Genomic DNA, 7,213 nt, shown 5'->3' with positions numbered 1-7,213 from the left:
ACGTGTTTCGTCACATCCTCAAAGAATTAAATAAGGGTTGTAAGGTATGTCTTGCTCCTCACAAAACTATGCTGACTATCTCTAATAAAGCTATCGTTTTCCAAGTAATCATAAATCCTGTCTCTCAGAACATACTGTGATGGACTGTTCTAATGTTCTGCATTCTTCCGGACTCCAACATCTTGTGATGTCTACAGTTAAAAAAAAGACTAGAAAAATACCTGAACTGGGAGAACTGACCACTCACCTTTCATTGTTAAACTGTTAAACTTCCTAGTCTCTTCGGCACCACTGCCTTTACAACCTCTCTTCTAAAAATCAAGGTTAAAATTAACCTTTTAAAGTGACAGCAAAATCACAATTCACAAACACAGGCTTGTGCATTGGCATGCGCAGTCCAGCAGAGGATGGCGTTACATCACTCTAAACACAAGAGGAGGCGCTAGGCAAAGGGAGACAGAGACTCTGAACCTTTGAGTTTCCGTATTGTAATCCATTCATTCAAACCTCCATCAGGACAAAGTGATTCCTGTTTTCGGCAGAAATAGATACACAGGCACACACACTCGCACACACATAAACATTGTGGCACACATATAGATGCATATATTAATATGAGCGTCAATATAATCATTTTATGGATAAAGCAGACACAGAGAGGGGAGATTGACCCCATCTCAATTCGTTCAACCCCAAAAGAGCAGAGACCCCATTACACAGAGGTACACATACACAGGGGCACACTAATACATGAAGAGATGACAGACACAAGTATGCATAATTGGACACACGGACATACACACAGATGCATACCAGCATAGATACACATTGTAATACATGCACTAATAAAGAATAACGCACAGACATATACTTACAAACGCACGTACAAAGTTACTCACGCAGAAGAACAGACAGAAACGCACAAATACACAGATACAGAGACAGAAGCACGCATGCGCACCTTGACAGATACACATGCTTACAAACAGATGTGCAGAGACATACATACACAAAGAAACACAAATAGGTAGACACGCAGATGCATAAAGACACGCGTACATGCAGATACTCTCAGATGCATGTCCACACAAACAGACACGTACATGCAGACACACAGGGGCACATAGATATCCAAACACATACAGACATACACCTACAGGCACAAAGATATTGTCAAGGACAGCAAAAGTGAAGACTCGAGTACAATTCCTGGTCCTAAAACTAAATGAAAACTTACTGGATTTGCAGAAATGTGTAAGTTTACTGGATGTTTTAGATGGATAGCTGCGATTTATACGAATTTATGACGGTAAAGACTAAACATGGTCTTTCTTTAGCAGAACGCTAGATAGTCTTTGAAAGGATGAAGGCAATTTTAATAAATAAACCAACGGTGACCATCCCTGATTTTTCCAGACTTTACAAACTGGCAGTGGAATCTAGTGACCTGGGACTGTGTGTGGTCTTGCTACAGGATGGTGAGTCAGGAATATGAATCAGGAAAAATCTTTGGATACTTCGCCCAGAAACATTGTCGCATTCCCCTTCCACACTTCCCTCATCACACACAAATCCCCCTCCCACACATCACCTTCACACACAGATGGCCCACGCACACTTTCCTCCTCACACACGCATGACCTTCGCCCACTTCCCTCTTCACAGACACATGACCCTCGCTCAGTTCATTCCTTACTCATATATCCCTCTCCCACACTTCCGTCCTCACACACACGATAGCTCCTCACTCCTCCCTTCTCGCACACACATCCCCCTCCCATACCTCCCTCCTCAAATGTACACGCTTGCACGCTTCCTTCCTCACATACACTCACATGACCCACTCACACCTTATTCTGCGCCCCACACATGCTCACACACATACCAAGCGATTGTCTTTAATTCCCCGTTCCGTTTTCTCAAATGTACACGCTTGCACGCTTCCTTCCTCACATACACATGACCCACTCACACCTTATTCTGCGCCCCACACATGCTCACACACATACCAAGCGATTGTCTTTAATTCCCCGTTCCGTTTTCTCATTGTATCAATGACCCTGTGGTAATAACAAGTCTCTGCTGCGAGGTTTCTGAAGATCTGAAGAGTTTAAGTCGGGGTGGGAGAGCGAGAAAAGTCTCTCTGACACTGAGAAGAGTTTTACAGACCGCCTCTGTGCCCTGGGATCTGAGGCTCTCACCACGGGGAGAAATTACTGGGAGCTGTAGATAGTGGAAAAACTGTGCTGGAGGATGGGAGTAGCCTCAGAGTCTGTGCAGAGGAAGGACTGGGTTGGTCAGAGAATGGATTTGCCCCACTGAACCTTTTGGTGATCAGTTTTATATTAACTGCTTCACTCAATCCGATTTCCCAGTGGGTCTGATCTTCAGGAGGTTGGGATTTCATCTCAGTTATGCGTCCCCCTGGCAGACTGTAACTAAAATCAATACAAATACCAATGTTAGTGGATTAAAAGAAAAAAGTCACTGAAAAATCTTCCTTTCTCTTCATTTACGCCCTGCTTCAGTCAAATGTCCCCTGACCCACTCACGGGTTGAAAGCATTTCTGGTTGGAACAGTATTTATTGCCCATCCCTAATGACAGGGTCGTTAAGAATCACCACATTGCTGTGGGACTGGTTTCACACTTAGGCCAGACCTAAGGTCAGAATGTCTGATTTCATTCCCTGAAGTTTGTTCCCTCCAACACTCAAGAATGATTCATGGTCATCATTAAGCTCTTAACTCCAGATATTTAACTTAGTTCGAAGTTCACTATTGGAGGATTGGAACTCAGCTCTGCAGATCATTTCCAGAGTCTCTAGATTAACAATCGAGCAACAATCCCACGAGGTCATTGCCTTCACACCATTCAGCTCCTCACCAGTCTCCGAGTCTGGAGATGGGATTTCTCTTTGCTTTCATTCTCACTCCATAACGTGTCATGGAAATTAAATCGACTCGACTCAAATGCTAGCAAGAGCAAAGAAAAAGCTTTATTGTAACCTCTGCGGGGGACCCATACACTTGGCAAAACGCCTCATATAAGGGCTCAGAACAGCGTTCACATGTTCTCTTTATACTATACTTCGCTTCTCCTTATCACACGCTCAAGGACATGTGCGAGGAACATTCGAGTTCCTTTCCACATATGGAGTTGTTTTTCACATTCCTTTTCTGTTGATATAATTGCTTACTGCCCTTATATTTTACCTGACTCTTGCTGAATCTGACTGTTTGCAAGACTTGCAAGGTCAAGCTGTCTGCTTGCAAAATCCAGCAAAGGTAGGCTGTCTGCATAAAGATTTAACAAGACATTAGATTTAGCAAAGTATTCTCTTTCAGATTTCACAGCAAATATTAATTTTGTTAATTTTCCATTACATCTCGCCCTTTTTGGCATTTTATGACAACAATGCCAAAAATAACAAATAAATTGTACAGAGCCACATAGCTATACATCAAATTACTTAGGGAACACCAGCCCTTTCCTCAGACACCACCTCGCAGTAACACAGCTTTGTGGTGGTATCGTCACTTGTTCTGGTGTGCCCTGTACATAGCCCATTGTCACACGTGACAGTCGTCAACGTCACTGTAAGGTGGGGTCCACGTAATCTGGTTTCCCTGCCGTTGGGATACTATCGTTTTACCATTTGGTATCCCACTGCACTCATAAGCAAGTGGCGTAGGCAGGTACACAAGCAGGGTCCTTCACAAGCACTGTGAGTAAGACCAGCCCTACAACTAGTAGAACATGTCGGATCCAATATCCCCATCCTTCCCAAAGGGCCACCAGAACCAGGAGTCATTTGCTGGGGGAGGTAGTCGTATCGCCGCCTTCATATGATTTGTTGCACTGGTGACATTTTGGGATTCATCAGGAATATTAAAACAGCATGAGGTTTACGGGCGCCCCCTCTCTCTGCCGTCAGTATGTCTAGTACTAATCGATTTTGTATCACTGCTTCCCTTATAGCTGTTAGCTCACAGTGGCTCAGTGGTTCACACTGCTGCCTCACAGCACAGGGGTCCCAGGTTCAGTTCCACCTCGGGGCAACTGTCTGTGTGGAGTTTTCACATTCTCCCCGTGTCTGCGTGGGTTTCCTCCGTGTGCTCTGGTTTCCTCCCACGCTCCAAAGTTGCGCAGGTCAGGTGAATTGGCCATGCTAAATTGCCCATAGTTGTTAGGTGCATTAGTCGGAAGGGGGTGGGTTACTCTTCAGAGGGTCATTGTGGACTTGTTGGGCCGAAGGGCCTGCTTGCACACTTTAGGGAATTTAATCTAATAAGTGCTAGACCTTCCACCATCTCATTTCCTAACAGTAATACACTATATGCAAGACCATTAATCTTGTTTATTGCCACCGTTGACCCTGCTCCTAAGAGAATAAACCACTCAATGTTCGCTCCTGGTGTAGTTCAGGGGTCTGCGAGTGTGTACTCATCCCAATGCCGTGGGATGTCCCTTCGGGTTCATCCATTACTGGCTTTGGGACAACACTGTTGTGCCAGTGGGCAGTATCGCGGGGTAGCAGCACCCCTTCCACCCCAGGGGAAGGTGGTGGTACCCTTTCTCTCCACAGGCCCATATTATACCCGCCATCATGGTCTGATTATTGATAAAGGAACAAGCAATGTTTATGATCGCACCATTTGCGTAGGTTGCTGAGCAAGAGTCATTGTTCAAGTACAGCGTTGTAATGCACTGGGAGATCCCCAAATGGAGTCTCCCCTGATTGGTGCAAATACACATTAATCCCCTGCCTTCCACTATATGGAAGGCTGTGTTGGAAGCGTGTCAGCCTTGGGACTGCAGTTAGCCTTGAGTTCGGGTGGTGGCGCAAGATTTACCCTAATTGCTCCCCCTATCAGGGTCAGGGTGGCCACTGCCCGCGGAAGCAGACAGCTAGCATTTCTCGCCAGGCTCTCTGTGATTGGTTTAGCGGTCCACCATTGGGCTGTGTGCAAACATATCCAATAAGGGTGGCCAACGTCTAATCTCCGGTGTTGTATTAGGGCCAAAGCACATGCTCTGATCCCCTTCACATCTAGCAATGGCCCTTCACACTTACCAACCTACTGGCGTCGCATTTACGCCATTTATCTCATGAAGGGCCAACTCCACAACCGGGTTAGACTCGCTCTCTAGCCTCGGCCGACTCCCTCCAGGTTCGGGTGTGACATTAATGCCCTCTGCCCTGCTTGGGGTTAGGTCTATGATCTGGTTTGGTTGGTTGCCATGCCCCGGTGCTGCTATTTTCTGTACGACCTTCTGCACTGCATCTCGGAGGGGGGGAACTGTACCACTATATTCACCTGCCTATAGATGTTGGAGAAGGCTCTATCTATTCCACACCACCAGACTCCCACATCGCTCTCTGAGTCTTGGATACTATTATTATCCATGTCCTGGCACCTCCTTCGTTGATAATAGAATACCTATTTCCCATGTCAGGCGCCCCTGTCGCCTTGGTGGCTACTACTAACTGACAGTCACTAGGACCACAAGGATCCCCGCATAGATATTTATCGTCCCATTTATAGTCGTCCTGGTTTCTAAAGGCCATGGTCGCATGTGAAGGTTCCCTTAGCACCCTCAGTTAACGTTAATGTCTGCGGCTGTATCCCAGATGCCCCTGCCCTTATGAATAGGCCTATCAGGGCGTTTGCTAACTGTGAGCTGGGGCAGCCCCATATTGATATGAGGCATCTAGCAACCTTACAATCCCAATGTATATAAGTCCAATCTGTTTTTCAGCGTTTCACTACTTGCACGTATTTGGTTCCAGTGTCGTCCAATGTCTCCTCAAGTCCAGCTACACGTTTGCAATGGCTGGCGTGTATCCACGTGGCTCTTCCTGCGATCTTAACAGCTCTCTGTGTTGTAAGGAGCACTTGAAATGGCCCCAACCACCTTTTCGCCTTCCAGTTTTTCCTCCGGAAGTTTTTCTCCAGGTTTTAGATTGTGCAGCTTCCCTCCTGCTGGTTGGGGTAGTGCTGCCTTCACTTGATTCTGCATTTGAGACAAAAGTGTCATACAGTAACACAACATCTCATCCTCACAGTGGTCTGTTATCTGTCTTAGCTTAGGTCTTGGGTCAATTCCTGTGTTGGGCAGCCTACCAAACAAAATCTGAACAGGCTAAGATTAGCTCTTCCTCTCCTCCTCGATCAGCACAATCGGAAGTGCCTTTCTCCACATCACGCCTAGTTCCTCACAACATTTTGTCAATTTTTTTTTTAGGGTAGCACTTTCTCTTCCCACTGCCCCACCGCTCGCTGGGTGGTAGGCACTATGTTGTCTCATGTTCATACTGAAATAATCTCTGATCTGCTGTAGGGCATTATTGACAAATAGTGTCCCATTGTCACAACTGAGCCTTTCAGGGATGCCCCATCTCGGGATTATTTCAGTCAGCAGAGCCTTGGCTACTGCACTGGCATCCTGGTTAGACGTGAGGAACACTTCCACCCATTTGGAAAACATATCAACTATTACCAGGCAATACCTTTTCCCTTCGCTTCGTTAGTTTAATAAAATCCATCCGTTTATGCTCAAAGGGTCTTTGGGGTTGGGGTGTGCTACCTGATTCATCCGTATTCCCCTCCCCACATTATTAGTGGCACAGATAACACATTGTTAACAATATTTCTGGGGATAATGCGTAAATCCCTTAGTGTGCCAGTGTGCTGAAACACTGTCATACATCGGCCGCTTTTGACACATGGTCCTTACCATATAATAATGATGGTGGTGGACAGGGTTTACCATTGGGGCCACACCATACTCCTTCCCTCACGCTGCATCCTGCTTCCGTCCACTCACGCTTTTCTTCTGGTGTTGCCGGTGACTGTAACTCCCGTACGTCTGCTGTCGGGGTACAAATTTTTGTCATACACATGTCAAACTGATTGCTTGGCGGTTGCTGGGCTGCTGTCCTTGCCGCTGCGTCCACCTTTGCATTGCCTTGAGAAATAAAAATCGTTATTTTTCGTGTGAGCTTCGCATTTACACACAGCGATTGATTTAGGCAATAGGACCGCTTCCAGGAGGTCGGAAATCAGGGCCGCGGTGTGTGATGGGCTTTCTGGCGGAGGTCAAGAAGCCCCTGTGTTTCCACCGGGTTCCAAAATCATATACAACCCCGAATGTGTATCTGCTGTCAGTGTGAATATTCACTGTCCTTCCCTTAGCCAATTTACAGGCCT

This window comes from Chiloscyllium plagiosum, chromosome 46, assembly GCF_004010195.1.
Source record: "Chiloscyllium plagiosum isolate BGI_BamShark_2017 chromosome 46, ASM401019v2, whole genome shotgun sequence".
NCBI classification, from domain to species: Eukaryota; Metazoa; Chordata; class Chondrichthyes; order Orectolobiformes; family Hemiscylliidae; genus Chiloscyllium; species Chiloscyllium plagiosum.
The sequence above is the reverse complement of the archived record's forward strand: the minus strand, read 5'-3'. Positions refer to the sequence as shown.